The 17,500-nt window shown below is 36.7% G+C and overlaps 1 pseudogene; it reads left to right on the top strand.

The window, feature by feature from the left end:
* LOC102824234 overlaps nucleotides 1–17,500 on the top strand; it is a 138,119-nt pseudogene that overhangs the window by 17,981 nt on the left and 102,638 nt on the right.

The raw sequence follows: 17,500 nt of genomic DNA, 5'->3' as shown, positions 1-17,500 counted from the left end.
AGGACAGAGGAGAATGAGGCCATAGCAGCCAGCATCATTTTCTCCCTTGGGATGTGACATAGCCATCTGAAAATGCTGAATGAATGTTCAAGAGTTTTGCCTATGCTAAAAGTGTCTTTAGTATCTTAATGCAGAGGGATTTTATTATTATCCAGGACATTCTAGGAAGAGATTGGAAGGCACCATATGAGTCCCATATACTATAAACTTATAAAATCTAGGATACTATTGGAGTCCTGGTGTGGTGCTGTAGGGTAAGTACTGGACTCAAGGTCCATTTGAACTTGCAAGATTGGCTGTCCAAACTCACCAGCCGCTCCTCAGAAATACTATACAGGCTCTCTATGAATCAGAACAAACTTGAAGGCGCTTAACAACAACAGCAACATAGTATATGAGGTAACTTAATTAAGGTAAAAATTAAGGTAAAACTTATCTATTCTGATACTATAAATTTTATGTCATCAATGTGGTTCTTCTGATTTGAGAAATTAGATAAATATTAAATATAATGAACTCAGGATTAAAAAAAAAAACACTATAAATATGTTTAGCAAAGGCTATTTGCAAGTATAATGTCTGTATTGTAGCATCTAAAAACATAAACATTTCATTAAATACAAATTACACAGCTTCAGACTGATTTCCACACCATCTATTTTGAAATGTCCATAGATGGGGCAAACAGTGAACAACTGTCTCACGATCTGGAAGACTGTAGATCTCATGGGACAATATTGTTTGGACTAAGTGGGAAGATTAGTTACCCCTATTCCAAAGAAGGCAACTATTCTCATAATTGGTATGTATCCCAGGTAGGAATAACTCCTAAGTTTTAAACAGCATTTGTTTTGGCAGTTTTATCTACTATCTCATCTTCTTTGATAATATACAAGTATCTACAAATGTCACCTGAGATTTCTTATTTGTTATGAAATATTTCTAATATTCACAAATACAGATCATCAACCCAAGTGACAGTAAAACTAGAACTTACCTGAAATGACACATTCAAATATGTATCATTAACAGTCACTACATGTCAGTTTGTCATACAGTGATCGTTTGTATGTTGCTATGATGTGGAAGCATGTCACCAGTATTTTAAATACCAGCAGTGTACACCCCAGGGAACAGATTTCTACTGAGCTTCCAGACTAGGACAAATTAGGAAAGAGGAGAGGCTATTTCTGACTGTTTAGTCCCTAAAACCTTATAAGTAGCAGTGGAGCAATGTCAGCACCAAAATATTGTCATACGCAATACCTAAAGATGAGCCCCTAGGGTTGGAAGGCACCCAAAATACAACTGGGGAAGAGGTATCTCCTCAAAGTCGAGTTGACCATGATGACACGAATGCCGTAAAGCTCTCAGGACCCTCGTTTGCTGATGGGACACAACTCAAAATGACGAAAAACAGCTGTAAACATCCATTAATAATTGGAACATGGAATGTATGAATCTAAGAAAATTGGAATTTGTCAAAAATGAAATGGAACACATAAACATTATTATATTTATAATATCTTATGCATTAGTGAGTTGAAATGGACTAGTGTTGGCCATGTTGAATCTGATAATCATATAGTTTACTATGCCAGGAATGACAGATTGAAGAATACCATCACATTTATCATTAAAAAGAAAATTTCAAGATCTTTCTTATCTATATGACTACAAAAAAGACTGCTTAATGCCATTATTATTCAAATTTGCTCACCAACCACTAAAGCAAGTGATGATGAAATTGAAGAATTCTACCAACTTCTTCAGTTTGAAATTAATCAAACATGCAGTCATGATGTATTTGATAATTACTGATTGGAATACAAAGGTTGGAAACAAAGAGGAAGGAACCGTAGTTGGAAAATATGGCCTTGGTGATAGAAATAATACTATAGATCACATGATACAATTTTGCAAGACAAATGACTTATTTATTATAAATACCTTTTTAAAACAACTTAAAAGACAACTGCACACATGGACCTCACCAGATGGATTACACAAAAATCAAATTGACTACATCTGTGGAGAGAGACAATAGAAAAGTTACATATCATCAGCCAAAACCAGGCCTGAGGAAGACTGTTGAAGAAAATTAAAACAAGTCCACGAGAGTCATATATTGACCTTGCACATATCCCACCTGAATTTAGAGATCATCTCAAGAACAGATTTGATACATTAGACACTAATGACCGAAGACCAGAGAAGTTGTGAAGTGACATCAAGAGCATCATACAGGAAGAAAGCAAAAGGTAATTAAAAGACAAAGAAGGAAGAGAACAAAATGAATGTGAGATGAGACTCTGAAACTTGCTCTCTAGTGTAGAGATGTTAAAGCAAATGAAAGAAATGAAGAAGCAAAAGAACTGGACAAAAAATTTCAAAGGGCAATTCTAGAAGACAAAGTCAAGTATTATAAAGAAATGAGCATATATCTGGAGTTAGAAAAATGGAAGTTTAGAATACACTGAGCATTTCTCAAGTGGAAAGCACTGAAGAAAAAAAATGAAGCTGCAACTTGTAATACTGAAGGATTCTGGGGGGAATAATTGAATGATGCAGAAAGTATCCAAAGAAGATCGAAGGAATACACACAGATTTACTGTGCCAAAAATAAATAGTTAATGTTTAGCCTTTCGAAGAGATAGCATATGATGAATAGTCAATGGCACAGAAGGAAGAAGTCCAAGGTGCATTAAAGGCATTGGCAAAGAACAAGGCTCTGGAAATTGATGGAATACAAATTGAAATCTTAAAACAAACTGATGCAACACTGGAGGCCAAGAAATTTAGAAGACCGCTATCTGGCCTACTGATTAGAAGAGATCCATATTTGTGCCCATTTCAAAGACAGGTGACCGAACGAATGCAGAAATCATCAGACAATATCATTAATATCACATAGAAATAAAATTTTGCTAAAGATAATTAAAAAATGGCTGCAACAATACATTGATAGGGAACTGTCTGAGGTTCAAGCCAGATTCAGATAAGGACATGGAACTAGGGATGTCATTGCTGACATTAAATGGATCTTGGCTAAAGTATAGACTACCACGAGAAGATGTTGATCTGTGTTTTATTGTCTATGCAAATGCATTTGACTGTGTGGATCATGACAAGCTATGGACAACATTGCAGCGAATGAGTATTCCAGAACACTTAATTGTGCTCTTGAAGAACCTGTATGTAGATCAAGAAGCAGTCATTTGAACAGAACAAGAGGACAGAAAGAAAAGTGTGTGCTATACTTATTCAGTCTGAATAGTGATAAAATAATCTGAGAAGCTGAATTATATGAAGAAGAATGTGGCATCAGGTTTGGAGAAAGACTCGGGGAACCAGCAGTCAAGAAATTAAATGATGTACTGCATTGGCAAATCTGCTTCACAAGACCTCTTGAACGTGTTCAAGAGCAAAGATGTCAGTTTGAAGACTAGTGTGTCTGACCCAAACCATGGCATTTTCAATAACTTCATATGCCTGAGGAAGTTGGACAATGAATAAGGAAGATCATAGAAAAAATGATGCAATCAAATTTGTGTTGGAAGAAGGACAGCCAGAATGCTCCTTAGAAACCAGGATTGCCAGACTTTCTCTCATACTTCATATATATCATCAAGAGGGACCAATCCCTAGAGAAGGACATTACGCTTGGTAAAGTAGAAGGTCAGTGAAAAAGAGAAAGACCCACAATGAGATGGACTGACACAGTGACAGCAGCAATGGGCTTAGTGTAATGATTCTGAGGATGATTCCAGGCCAGGCAGTGTTTTGTTCTATTGTGCATAAGGTCATTATGAGTCGGAACAGATTAATTAGCATCTAGCATGAACAACAGCAGACATTAACAGCATCTGGTAATGCAATATCTCTGTGAATATAGTGGTTAATTCTGTCATACTTATTTCTGTAATCAGAATTAATATTTTTGTTAAACATCACTTTGTTGTTGATGTTGAGTGCCATGAAGTTGGTTACGACTCAGAGACCTGTCTAGGGTTTCCAAGGAGCAACTGGTGAATTAGAACTTCTGACAATGTGTTTCAAACAGACCTTGCAGTCCAGTGCATTATCCTGCAGCACCACAGATCACTTAGAAAGGATTTTCTAAGTGACATTAAAGAAACTGTGCTATCAGTTTCAGTTCTCTTTAATATTTCTTATATACTCACTCTTTACTCTGGATGGCTAAAGTTATTTTTAAAGTTTTGAAAGAAAATTTTTGCCAGTCTTTTATATCCTTCTTGTTGTTAAATGCCCTTGAGTCAGTCTCAACTCATAGTGATTCTGTACAGGGTTTCCAAGGAGCAGCTGGTGGGTTTGAACAGCCAACCTTGAGATTAACAGTCCAGTGCTTATCCTGAAGCATCATACCAGGATCCTTAAGTGATATAAATTATTTTTAATGGTAAGGTATACAAATGTAGCTGACAGGTCTTTAAGTTTATAAGCTGAGACGAGGAGAGACCTACAGTAACAATAATATAAAACCAGAATAAATAAACTTTATAATGCACAATGCAGTTGCATTGATACTATGGAAAAAGGAGGGATTGATTCCCATTAGGGTGGTTTGTGAGGTATATCATAAAGTGGTTGGAGGGAGGGAGGAATGTTTTATTAAAAGGTATGGTATTGAAAGTAGATAGTGAAGGCTATAGCTCATGAAATCTATTGTGAATCGAATATCCTCTAAGATTTCAACAAATGGAACTAGAGAAGAAAACCCTTGTGTTTAAACAGAGGCAATTGTGTGTAATGTTGAGGTCATGATGATCAGGTTGGTATGGGCAATTAATATCTTTAAGAATTTGAATCCCAAGCAAATATTCATTCAGGTCTGTAGTCTAAACACATTCCACCAGTATAGTCAAAACATCAAACAGCTGAAAAATTCGTTTACTTTGTTTTTTGAGTGATTAGTCAATAAAAGCATTTAAGTACAGAAATTTCAAGTGTTATTACCTTTGAGGGAACAAAAAAGACTATTTTTAATATTTTATTGTGTCTTTACACAATAAATAAGGTTCCTGTTTAACCTGATAACCTTTTCAAAAGATTAACTTAAAAATATTGTAACATTATTAATGTCCCTAGGCAAGTGTCAAGCATGAATACAAATCCTCCATGGAAGAATCTTTCAATCCACGCCTACAGCAATGGTAGCATCCCACTGATTCTAAGATATGTACTATGCGTACTTCAGAAATGTATGAAGTATAGAGTCATTTCTCTTAGTAACTTTCGAGCATGCTAAGCAACCTTGAATAGAAGGATCTTGTAAATTCCAAATAGAGTTAATTTAGTAATGGTCCCTTAAAAAGAATCAATTTGGATAAGGAGCAGAAAGTTATATAGTCTTTTTAAGCCTGTGGTTATTCTGACAGTTGGAGCTAGACTCTCAGAAGTGGTGGATAGATGACACACAAGTTATTTTTCCTCTCATATTTGTGGGAGATCTTGGATTGCTCAGAGCCTAGAACAGTGGCTGGCATGTAATAAATGTTCAGTAGATACTTGTCTGAATAAATCAGTGATTAATTTTGACTCTCTTCTCTTACTTACCTTGACTTGACCTCTAAATCCTTTTAAATACAGCAATCACTAACAAGATATCAAGGTGGCCTATAATTTGAAGTCTATTTCCATCTCTTAAGAGATTTTGAAGCAGAAAATAATTTGATGAAAACAGGAGAAAATACTAGCCTTTGAAATTATCGAGCTTGACTTACAGTTCTTATTCTATAAAAGACATGACAAGTCTTTTATTATCAATTCCAGTTTTCTCATTTAGAAAAGAAGGGTAATAATTTCTCAGCTGTCTGCCTCAGATGGGTATAATGAGTCTCAAGAAGGATGATGGATATGGAGTGCTGTTTAAATTGAAGTGCTTAGAAGAGTGAGCTTTATAATGTTTTAGGTAGCTTATTGCTTTTTAAAATAACCTAAGGAATTATTGTAATAATATTTTAGGCAGCCTATTTTTATATCTATATTCAGGGTGATTGATGGACTTAAATAGAAAAAAAATTCATAGGAGAAATTTTTTAGGTAAGAAGTGGACATTTGGTAAGAATTGTTAAGCATTTAGTTTTTAGAGACTGATCATAAAAGAAGAGGTTGATCACTTTTCTTACTTAGAAGGTAGTAGTCTCAAACATAACTAGAAATGTGAGGATGGTGCAAGACCAGGCAGTATTTATTTCTGTTGTTCCTAGGGTCACTATGACTCAGAACAATAACAGCAATGCTAATAGCTCCATGGAGGTTGATGGGCACTGCTGGGTTTTGGCTAGAAGTTCATTCTCATGTGTTCGCGTCCAGATAAGATTGTTTTACATTCTGATAGATAGGAAATAGAGAAGAGACTTGAGGATTTAATGGCTTTCTGGGGCTTCTTTTCTTCAATAAAGATATGAATTTACTTAGGATCATAAAGATAAAGTTGAATTATATAAGGCTACTTTCAAAACGTTTAGGCATGGTACTAAAGATATTACTGGTGAAGGATCAAGGCTGATCTCTCTAGGAGTCGTGGAGATGCCATTGCAACCCTGGGAACTATTAGTTAGGCTGACCTTGGATGTGTGGTTGGTTAGTATTAGCATATTCTGCATGATTAATAACATAATTCATAAGAATTCATAATCCATAATGCAACTATGTAGGTAGTGAGTATTCTGAATTTTCAGTTAGATTAATAATAACTTAAAACAGAGAGATGAATCTTAGATTACATCAGTTTATGGACCAATGTAACTAATGAAATTCAAAAGTTGGTTTCTGGCAATAGACTAATACTCATCCATGTGTTGGATACATGTCAACATTTTGAGCATAAACAATTTCTTTTTATGCAAAGAATTCATATTTCCCTTTCTTTTGCTAATATCCTGTAAATTTATATTATTGGTGAGTTATGAATTAAGGCACAGATATTAGATCATATTTTTCAAGCTTTGACACTTACTATAACTATTTTCTCTACCCTTCCCTGCCCTAGCTTGTGTGTCTGGAAAATAATGGTACCGGAAGATAAAATTATCTTGATAAAATTTACAAGTTTAGACATAGAAAATGAATTTAGATGTGATCATGACTATGTATCTTTGCAATCAAGTAAAGGAATGCTTATTAGTAAGTATTCTACATGCATTTCACTTGTCATTTTAGAGTATTTAAGAGAAGGGTGCTAAAAGATCTAAAATGAGATTTCAACACAAATGATAATTACTTCATCTTGCATATTGTGCATTCTTTGGGGATGAGAAGGTAAACATTGGAGAAACCATGACTAGCCTGTTAACTGATTTTTCACTTCATTGTTTTTACTAAGTTTGGGTCTCAAGTATCATAATACCTTTAAGTTTATTAACAAAGTGTCGACTGAATTTGATGGTACTGTTGAAAACTTCCTTTCAAAACCTTTATTTTTCTTATAGGTAAATATGTGTCATATTTGGTAAATACAGATGAGCAAAAGTAATAAAAAACATAATCCATTCATAGTTCTTCTGCCTAAAGATTGCCACTATTAACATCATAATGCATACCAATCTGCATCTATTAACTACACGTTACAAAGTACTTTCCCCCCCAGGACACAATAGATCATTTTTTCATTCATTAAATTTATTTTATGTAATATCCTTTATACGAGAGGGCTTCAAAAGTTTATGGGAAATGGAATTAGAGGTAATAGAATTTTTCCAGAAACATTTTGAAGCCCCCTCATTGGAGTCCTGGTGTGGCGCTGTGGGTTAATGCGCCAGACTGCAAAGCCGTTTGAACTGCAAGGTCGGCAGTTGAAGCTCACCAGCTGCTCCTTGGAAACCCTATACAGGGTCGCTATGAGTCGCAACAGACTCGAGGACACTTAACAACAACAACATTGTAATATGTGCATAATTAGTACATTTTACATCAATTGTAATATTATGTGTTAAGTATGATAAAAGGTCTCTACACGATATAGATCTCAATCTTTCTGTTTCCATAGGCCAGTTGTTGTTAAGTGCTTTCAAATTGGTTCCGACTCACAGCGACCCTGTGTAAGGGTTTCCAAGGAATGACTGGTGGATCTGAACTGCCGACCTTGTGATTGAAATCGACCTTGTGGTTGAGTGCTTATCCTAAAGTGCCATACAAGACTCCATAGGCCAGAGACAAATACCTCTTTATATGCATTTGGCAATACGCTATGTACAAAGTGTGCTAGATATTAGGTTATTCTTTGATGAAATGATTTTCGGAATCATTCTTTCAAGCAATCATTTGTTGAAGTCAAGGATGTATCAGACAGCATATATAAAGAAAAATATATATAAAAAAAATGCTTTCCTAATGAGCTTGCAGTTTGGTGAGATAACTAAAGATGTATCACAGGTAAGAAATTACAGACTAGGGAATGTGCTTTTGTGATCCAGAAAACTTCACTTTTGTTTCTAGTGTGTGTCTGTGAAAGTTGATGGAAAAACTAGACTCTGAGTTAGTCCCTGCAGGATGAATAGAATTTGGGCATGTGAAATTGAGGATAAGATGATCAAGAAGACCACTGAACAGTTTGACATCATGGAAGACATTAGGAAACCAAACATATGTTTAAGTTTGTTTCCATCGTTTTTTAGAAATGTTATTTCCGTTTCTCTTTCTTTTTGAGGTAAGGTCTGTGGCGATATGTTGCCCTCACCTTTGCTATCAGACACAAATGAGGTCACAGTTACATTTGTTTCTGATAAAGAAAATGGCGGCAGAGGCTTTGAGCTTAGCTTTACTGCTGTACAGAAGAATTCAGAAGAAGGTAAGTATCTCAAGCATTTATTTTTCTGCTGTTTTTATTTGATATAGGAAATACTTGAGGCCTATCACTTAGGATTTCTCCAATATGTCCACAGATTCAGGTTGTGGAAGTGTGGCTGTATTGGTAGAAGAAGGGACAATTCACTCTTCCAGTTATCCTGATTTGTATCCTAGCAATGTAACCTGTCATTGGTCCATTCATGCTCCAGAGAAACACATAATCAAGGTAGGTTATTAAGAAAGCATTCTACTTCATAGAGAATTTAGCTCTGTTGGTTAGGCCCAGTGTTTCAAACCTGTTCGGTCATGGCCTGTGGAAATAAGGGTAGTGTATGCATTGCATAGCTATGGAATTTTTAGCACAGCAAATTTTGAGTGGAACAGGAAGCAGGCAGAGAAACTACCATGGAAGAGATTCACTTAAATTGCCATGATGACTAAAAGTGTCCATTTGTTACTGATTTTACTCCAAAAAGGCATCCGTGTATGGTTAAAATTTCAGTTGCCAAAAATAATACAATGCAAAAATAAGCCTCCTTGTCATCAGACCCCCATCCTACCCCTGGAAGCAAATACTGATAACTTTCTAGAATATTTTTGGAGAGAAATTCTGAGCATTTATGAACATGTGTATATTTATATTCCTTAGCAATATGCTTTCCACTTAAAATATCCCAGCGATCTTTCCAGATGAGTCCATAGAGCTCTTTTTTGACAACTGTATAAAATTACTTTGTGTGATGTTCTTTAATATATTAAACCAGTTTCCTATAAGCAGACCTCTAGTCGGTTTCTGCAGTGCTTCCATGCACATCCCCATATTTTTGGCTTGGGATATATGTGGATGTATATAATTCCTAGAAGTAGAATTTATGTATTTAAATCTGGTGATAGGGTGGTGGTGTGCTATGGAACTGGTCCCAACTCAAAGAGGCCCTGCATGTTTCCCAGGATGCAAATCTTTATGGGAGCAGAAAGCCTTATCTTTCCTCCATGGAATGACTGATAGTTTCAAACTGTTGACCTTGAGGTTATTAGTCTGACTTGTAACCACTACACTACCAGTGCTCCTTATTTAAATCTGGTACTCTGGTAGCGTAGTGGTTACGAATTGGGCTGCGAACCTTAAGGTCAGCGGTTCGAAACTACCAGCCGCTCCGCGGGAGAAAGATGAGGCTTTCTACTCCCGTAAGGATTTACACCCTCGGAAACCCTGTACAGGGTCGCTATGGGTCGGACCGGACTTGATGGCACTTAACAACAACAAGTCATTGTAAAACTGCTCTTCCAAAATTCTGCATTTATTTACATTTCCATCAATGACCCATAAAGATATGCTCAAGAGCTTTTTAGTTTACAAACAATACTTTTAAATTTTATCTCTTCTAACAGTACTTTTTAATTTTATCTCTTCTAACACTTGACCACTTCACTGGTTATGTTTATAATTTGTACAGTTGGCATTTGAGGACTTTACTATTGAAGTTAACCAAAACTGTATAAATGATGCTGTTGTGATATATGGTGATCCAGAAGAGAAACATGAGTTAGGTGGGTAACATTTTGTCCTTAAACTTAATTTGACAAACCAGATTAGTTGCAGCATGGGCTGTTTTTCTAGGGTACCATGTCAAAAAATATTACAACTAGCGTTCTATACACACCGGGGCTTATTGAAAACAAAATGTTTTTAAACGTGTCTCTGCTGTCAGTAGATGGCTGCAGACAAGGTCGCTTAGTGCACTTCTCTTAGTCTCATTAGGATGCCTCCAATCAAACCAGAAGCTACTGAGAGGATCTGTTGGGTTGGTTAATTTCAAAGCAGAGAGGTCAGCTCAGAAGATTTTGAAAAAGGTGTAATCCTCATAGATTTTCTCAAAGGACCCAGGATGATCACAGAAACTTATTAGGAAGGTTTTTAAAGTAAATGAAAAACTGCATTGTTGATAAAAGAGGCCAGGACAGTTGCACAGCAGAATTTATTTTCGTTACAACAATGAACCTGTGCATTCTTCACAGGTAGCTATTGTATGAGAATTTTGTTGGAGAACCTTACTCCATCCATTCTCCAGCTCTGATCTTGCCCCTTTAGATTTCTGTGGGTTCTTAAAACACAAAGAACATTGAAAACATGCTTGAAGTCTCTTGAGGATGCCAAAGCTACCATTTTGATGTGATGTAAATCAAACAATGCAGAATTATTTGGAGAATGGTTAGACTCACAAAAAGACTATGTTCAGAGGTGTATAGACTTAGATGAAGAAGGATATGTGGAGAAACAATAGCTTCACATTTTTGATATTTTTATTGTATAAAGGTTGCTATGATTTTGTAGCAATAATTTTTTATGTATTTTTTTTTTATGTGTTGAATTCTGTTTTCTAGAATTTTGTTGAGAACTTTTACATCTATGTTCATGAGTGATATTGGTCTATAGTTTTTTTTTTTTTTTTGTAGTGAGGTCCTTCCCTAGTTTTGGTATGAGGGTTACACTTGCATCCTAAAATATATTAGAAAGTTTTCCATCCTTTTATATATTCTGGAATAATTTGAGTAAAATTGGTGACAGCTCTTCCTGAATGTTTGGTAAAACTCATCAGTGAAGACATCTGGACTGTGACCTTTTTTGGTTGGGAGTTATAGCAATACTTTTTGACTTACCCTAGTATAGTAGGCCTATAAAATTTCTGCACTGAAAATTCACAGTACCATAAAACATCTTTAAAACCCATGAGTGAGCAACTGACTCACCTGTAAAATTTTTTAATAGAAACATGCAAAATGTGATTATAAGGTGAATGGAATGGCCCTGGGGTAAAGGGAAAATTGATCAGTGAGTACTTATCTGAACTTAAGGTAAATGTTTAAACTTCCTTATTTTTATACTAATCCTCTGTGTTGCTGATCATTGTATCTTTGCATCCAAGAACAAAAACCAAAAGCTATACTTGCTGCTCTTGTCTTAAAAGTTAATTAGTATAGACTGGAGATCAGGGATATAGATAAGAAGATTTATCTTGAACACTGTTGTAGTGAAGTGCCTTTGAATCTGTTCTGACTCATAATGACCCTGTACAGGATTTCCAAGGAGCAGCTGGTTGGTGTGAACTGCCCATCTTGTGGTTAGCAGTCTGTGCTTATCCTAGAGCACCACACTAAGAGTAGGTAAATGGAAACCCAATTCCATGGTCAAGCAGAATGAATGGTGTATGGATAGTGAGAGGTAGAGCAAAGCAGGAGGTGTCAAGTGTTTTTTCATTCTGATCCAGACCCATAAATTCTATACAGCTTGGGATTCTTCTTCTCATTGTCTACAGGAATTCTGGTTGCATAGTGGGTTATGTGTTGGACTGCTAACCACAAGTCCACCAGGTGCTCCACAGAATAAAGATGAGGCTTTCTGTTCCTTTGAAGATGTACAGCCTTGTAAGCCCAATATAGGGTCACTATGAGTCGGAATCGACTCCATGGCACACCACCATCTCATTGTCTACAAAATCAGCAATCAAAGGTTTCTATGCATACTAGAATCTAGATGAGTCTTTATCCTGTTGATAGTTTTTTTGGGAGATAAAATGAGCATACATTGTTATCTTGAAACTAGTGTTTAATAAAGGAGCTCTGGTAGCGTAGTGGTTACGAATCGGGCTGTGAACCTTAAGGTCAGCGGTTCAAAACTACCAGCCGCTCCGTGGGAGAAAGATGAGGCTTTCTACTCCTGTAAAGATTTACACCCTCGGAAACCCTGTACAGGGTCGCAGTGGGTTGGAACCGGCTTGACGGCACTTAACAACAACAACAAATGTAAGGGTGTGCTTGCAAACCAAAGTTGTTTATAAAAAATTAATTGGATGATATTTTACTTTGGATCATATTTTCTGATTTTGACTTTTGATCTTGATAAATCAAACATCCCTAAAACTTTTACAGCGAAACTTTGCGGGTTCTTGAACCCTGCCCCTATATGCAGTCCTAGTAGCATGATGATAATACATTTTAAAAGTGATGATGAAAATAACTTCCGAGGCTTCAAGGCAAGAGTCATCTTTTTGCCCTCAGGTGAGTATTGCATACTCATTTATGTGCACGTGTTTATTCGTGTAATAGTGATTTTTGTTTCTGAAACCAATCTTCTTGTTGTTAAGTGTCATTGAATCTGCTGTGACTCAGAGCAAGCCTGTATAGGGTTCCCAAGGAGTGGCTGGTGAGTCTAAATGACCAACATTGTAGTTCAAATTGACCTTGCGGTCCAATACCACACCAGGACCCTAAAAGATAATTTAGCCAGAATTCCCTAAATTTAGGCAGGGTGGCATAACAAAAATGCAGATCTTGGGCCCTTCTCCAGATATCACAATTCTTCAGGTTGGACTTGGCACTCAGGAATCTGTTGTTAACAAGCCTTTCACGTGTTGCTCAAAAAATTGCATTCACTAGCACCATAAGGAAAATACAGATATAACTCAGAAATAAATTGTTTGGCTCTATTTAGGAATGTTAAAAGGTTTTGAAGCATTAGTAGGTTGCTAGAAACCTTAGAGGGTAAGGTTTCCTTTATCCAGACAAAAGGGATATCATACAAAGAAAGAGAATGGATGACATACAGAGTATCTGCAAACAATTCAATAAATATTGTTGGGACAATGAAAAGAATGATGAAGACTACAGGAGTTAGATCACGTTGTACAGGGGGATTTAAATGTAGGTACAGAGTGATAAAACAGTCAACACTAGTGATCACTTGCTATGTTCTGGGTATAACTAAGCATATTATATGCATTATAGCATTTATTTCTTCATAAAATAAAACATTGTCCCGCTTGTCACAGATGTAGGTTCTGAGTTTGAGAGATGAAGTCACTTACCAAGTACACACAGCTGGCAAGACATGGAGAGCCGTGCTCTTTCTGAGTAAAGTAGAAGATGGGGGTGGGAGGGCGGTTAGGAGCAAACCTACATGCAAGGAGTGAAGTGAGGAAGTCATTAGAAGAATGTGCTCATATTGCTTGATAAGACATGGCGTCCAGCATAGTGTTCAGGATTGTAGTTCAAGAGGCTAGATCGTGAGCCACCCATTGATATAGGGGAACATAGACCATACTGGCTAAACATTGACTACTAAGGTAAATTGGTTTCATTTGACACGTGAATTTTAATGCTTCTGGGACACCCAGATGGAATTATATATATCAGAACTAGGTCTAGAATTTAGGAAAGAGATTTAGATTTAAGAGAGAAATTGGGAAGTTATCTGCATATGTTGTTGAATACCTTTAAGTAAATTCAGACTCATAGCTAACAAAAATTCTGCTATTGTCCTTCTTTGTTGTTTATGTGCCGTAGAGTTAGTTCTGACTCAATAGGCACTATAAAAGTAAAGATTCCCATAGCAACCCTGTATAGAGTCTCCAAGGAGTGACTGGTGAGTTTGAACCACCAACCTTGTGGTTCAAACCCACCTCACAGTCAGTGCTTTATCTCACAGTGTCACACCAGGATTCTACATATAGATTAGTAAAAACAGACTTAAGAACATTATACCAGTTGTCATTGAGTTGACTCTGACTCATAGCTACCCCAGGTATGTCAGAGTAGAATTTTGATCCATAAGGTTTTCAATGGCAGATTTTTTCAGAAGTAGATAGACCTTTCTTCTGAGGTACCTCTCAGTGGATTTGAATGAACCTCCAAATTTTCAGTTGGCAATTGAATGCATTCATACCATCTAGAAGCTCCTTAAGAACAGTGCCTTGTGAATTACACTTTTAGGTAGAAGAAGATTGTTGTTAGGTGCCGTCGAGTTGGCTTCAACTCATAGTGAGCCTGTATAGGGTTTCTGAGGAGTGGCTGGCAAGTTTGAACCACTGACCTTGTGGTTAAACCAACCTTGAGGGAAAATGCTTATCCTAGAGTGCAGCACCAGGACTCCAGGTATAAGAATAGGATTCTTAAAACAAAGGTAGAGATTGCAAAAGGATGAACATTAGACATAGCAAGAAAACCAGAGAGTAGTTTCATGGAGTCAAGGATAAGGAAGTGCTTATCAAGTCAGATGTAACAGTGGAATTAAGAGTTATGTAAGAATCACATATATGGGATCTGGCATTTGACATGTAAAATATAATGTTAATGAAATCAACATTACGGTGTAAGCAAGTAGAGTCAGCTAGTCTACCATAAATTAAAAACTAATTTTCCTTTACAGACTCTTTAAATAAAATTGGACCATCATTGCCTCCCAGAACTAAACCTGTACCTTCTTCAAAAGCTATTCCATATGGTAAGTTGATGAGTATAACTTGTTTAATATCCTTTCTTCAGTAACTAAATGTCTCTTATTGGAAAACCTTATCTTGAAGTGATTGATTTAAATCTTGAAAAAGAACAATGAATTACACATATACCTCCATTAACCTTTCAAATTCCTCTTTGGGGTTTACATAAAGACTATTTCTAAAAAACAGAGGAATGATATATACTTTATTATAGGAAAAAAAGGGTGTTTTTACTCCCATCTATTCTTATATAAGGTGTCCTGGTGTGGTGCTGTGGACTAATGTGCTGGACTGTAGGGTTGGTTTGAACCACCAGGTCAGCGATTCAAGTTCACCAGCCACTCTTCGGAAAATCCATACAGGTTCACTATGAATCAGAACAGACTAGATGGCACTTAATAGCAACAATATCACTCTTGTATAAGTTTAATATTGAAATGTCTTACTCTACTCTGTATCTAGTATGATTATGCATTATGGGCCAGAGGGGGAAGCAAAGTATTATTTTAATCTCACTGGCATATTCTAACTTCTTTACTATCTAATGAATCCAGTTAAATATTATAATCTTTCATAATCTTTCATTGCTCCACATGATATATGGTGTGTGTTCTAGATTGGCTATAAGAGAAGGCTGTCTTTTTCTTACTTGAAGTCTGAGAAGGCTTTGTGGAGGAGAGAACTCTTTAGCAGAGTCTTTGCAATATTCTAGACAAGAGAATGGATGGCTGAGCCAACATGACATATTTGAGTATTGGTAAATTACTTCATAAAATGAGAACAAGAGATAAAATGAGGCCATATATTGAGGCACCTTCTGTGCTCTGCTAAAAACTTGAAATGTTCCTAGTAGATATAAGCTAAATCAGGGCCAGTGTTTGTCTATTTTGGTCACAGGTATACTGACAGATAGCAAGTTGTAAGTATCTGTTAAGTGAATGTTGTTGTTGTTGTTGTTAGCTGCCATCGAGTTGGTAACGATTCATAGCGACCTGACCTTATGTACAACAGAATGAAACACTTCCCGGTCCTGAGCCAACCTCACAGTTGTTGCCATGCTTCAGCCCATTGATGCTGCCTTTTTGCCAATCCATCTCACTGGAAGTCTTCCTCTTTTTCTCTGACCCTCCACCTTACCAAACATGATGTCCTTCTTCAGTGACTGGTCCCTTCTGATAATATGTCTGAAGTATGAGAGACGAAGTTTGGCCATCCTGGCCTCCAAGGAGCACTCTGGCTTCACTTCTTCCAACACAGATCTGTTGGGTTTTTTTGGCTGCCCATGACACTTTCCAATATTCTCCTCCAACACCATAACTTAAATGCATCAATGCTTCTATGGTCTTCCGTATTCACTGTCCAGCTTTCACATGCATATGTAACTATTATTCTGTAGGTTAGAACCTGATTACCTATCACAGTCACCTTGTTATGTGCTGTCAAGTCAGTTCCAACTCATAGTAACCCTGCATAGAGTTTCCAAGGAGCAACTTGTGAGTTTGAACTGCCAACCTTGCAGATCAAACTGACCTTGTGGTCCAGTGCATTCTCCTGCAGCACCACACCTGGGCATCTTTTTAAAACCATATTCCTTAGAGGTAGACCATGGGAATCTGCACTCTCACAGTGTCTAGCTCGTGTTAAGAGAATGACTACTGTAGACTTTTTGTTGGTGAGTGTGTTCTCACTTATTTTGGTCACATGGGTCATTAATGCCATTTTCTTTGTTGTAGATGTTTGTGGTGTCCCTCCCATTAGCCCCCACTGGCATTCCAGAAGAATTGCAGGAGTGGAAGAAGCCTGCCCTCACTGTTGGCCATGGCATGTGGGTTTGAGGTTTCTAGGAGACTACCAGTGTGGTGGTGTCATCATCAGCCCAGTTTGGATTCTGACTGCAGCCCACTGTGTACAATCGTGAGTGACACCAAATACTAATCTATTTAGCAAATGTGCTTATTCACAATGCCTATGACACAAGTATGATTGTCTGATTTCTAAAATCCTTCAGACCAGTTCTAAAGCAGAACTTTTTCTTTCTGTGGTTTTTTTTTGGTCATATTCATCTAGCCTTTACAAAAGTCAGCGAGGAGAAAGTTCATCCACTCTTGAAATTGTTCTTTCCATTTAAGGTGATATGTTATATTGAGCCCAAATGTGCTTCCCTATAACAGAAGCTAATAGCTCAAAATTTACTGTAGTTCCAGAAACAAGAAAAAGTTTATTTCCTTTCATATAGGAATCCTTCATATCTGAAGATCTCTCTCACATCATCCTTTCATTTCAACTTTAAGCTATATACCATCGTTATCTTGTTGTCTGTAATTCCAGATGTGTTACCATGCCATTAATCCTTTTAAAATATGGCTCATATCAATGGAGAACATAGTGGAGACAGTCCACCACTATTTTTTTTT

The sequence above is a fragment of the Chrysochloris asiatica genome, unplaced genomic scaffold (genome assembly GCF_000296735.1).
Source record: "Chrysochloris asiatica unplaced genomic scaffold, ChrAsi1.0 scaffold00098, whole genome shotgun sequence".
In the NCBI taxonomy this organism is placed as follows: Eukaryota; Metazoa; Chordata; class Mammalia; order Afrosoricida; family Chrysochloridae; genus Chrysochloris; species Chrysochloris asiatica.
Note: the sequence above shows the minus strand (reverse complement) of the source record. Positions and strands in the feature narration are given on the sequence as shown.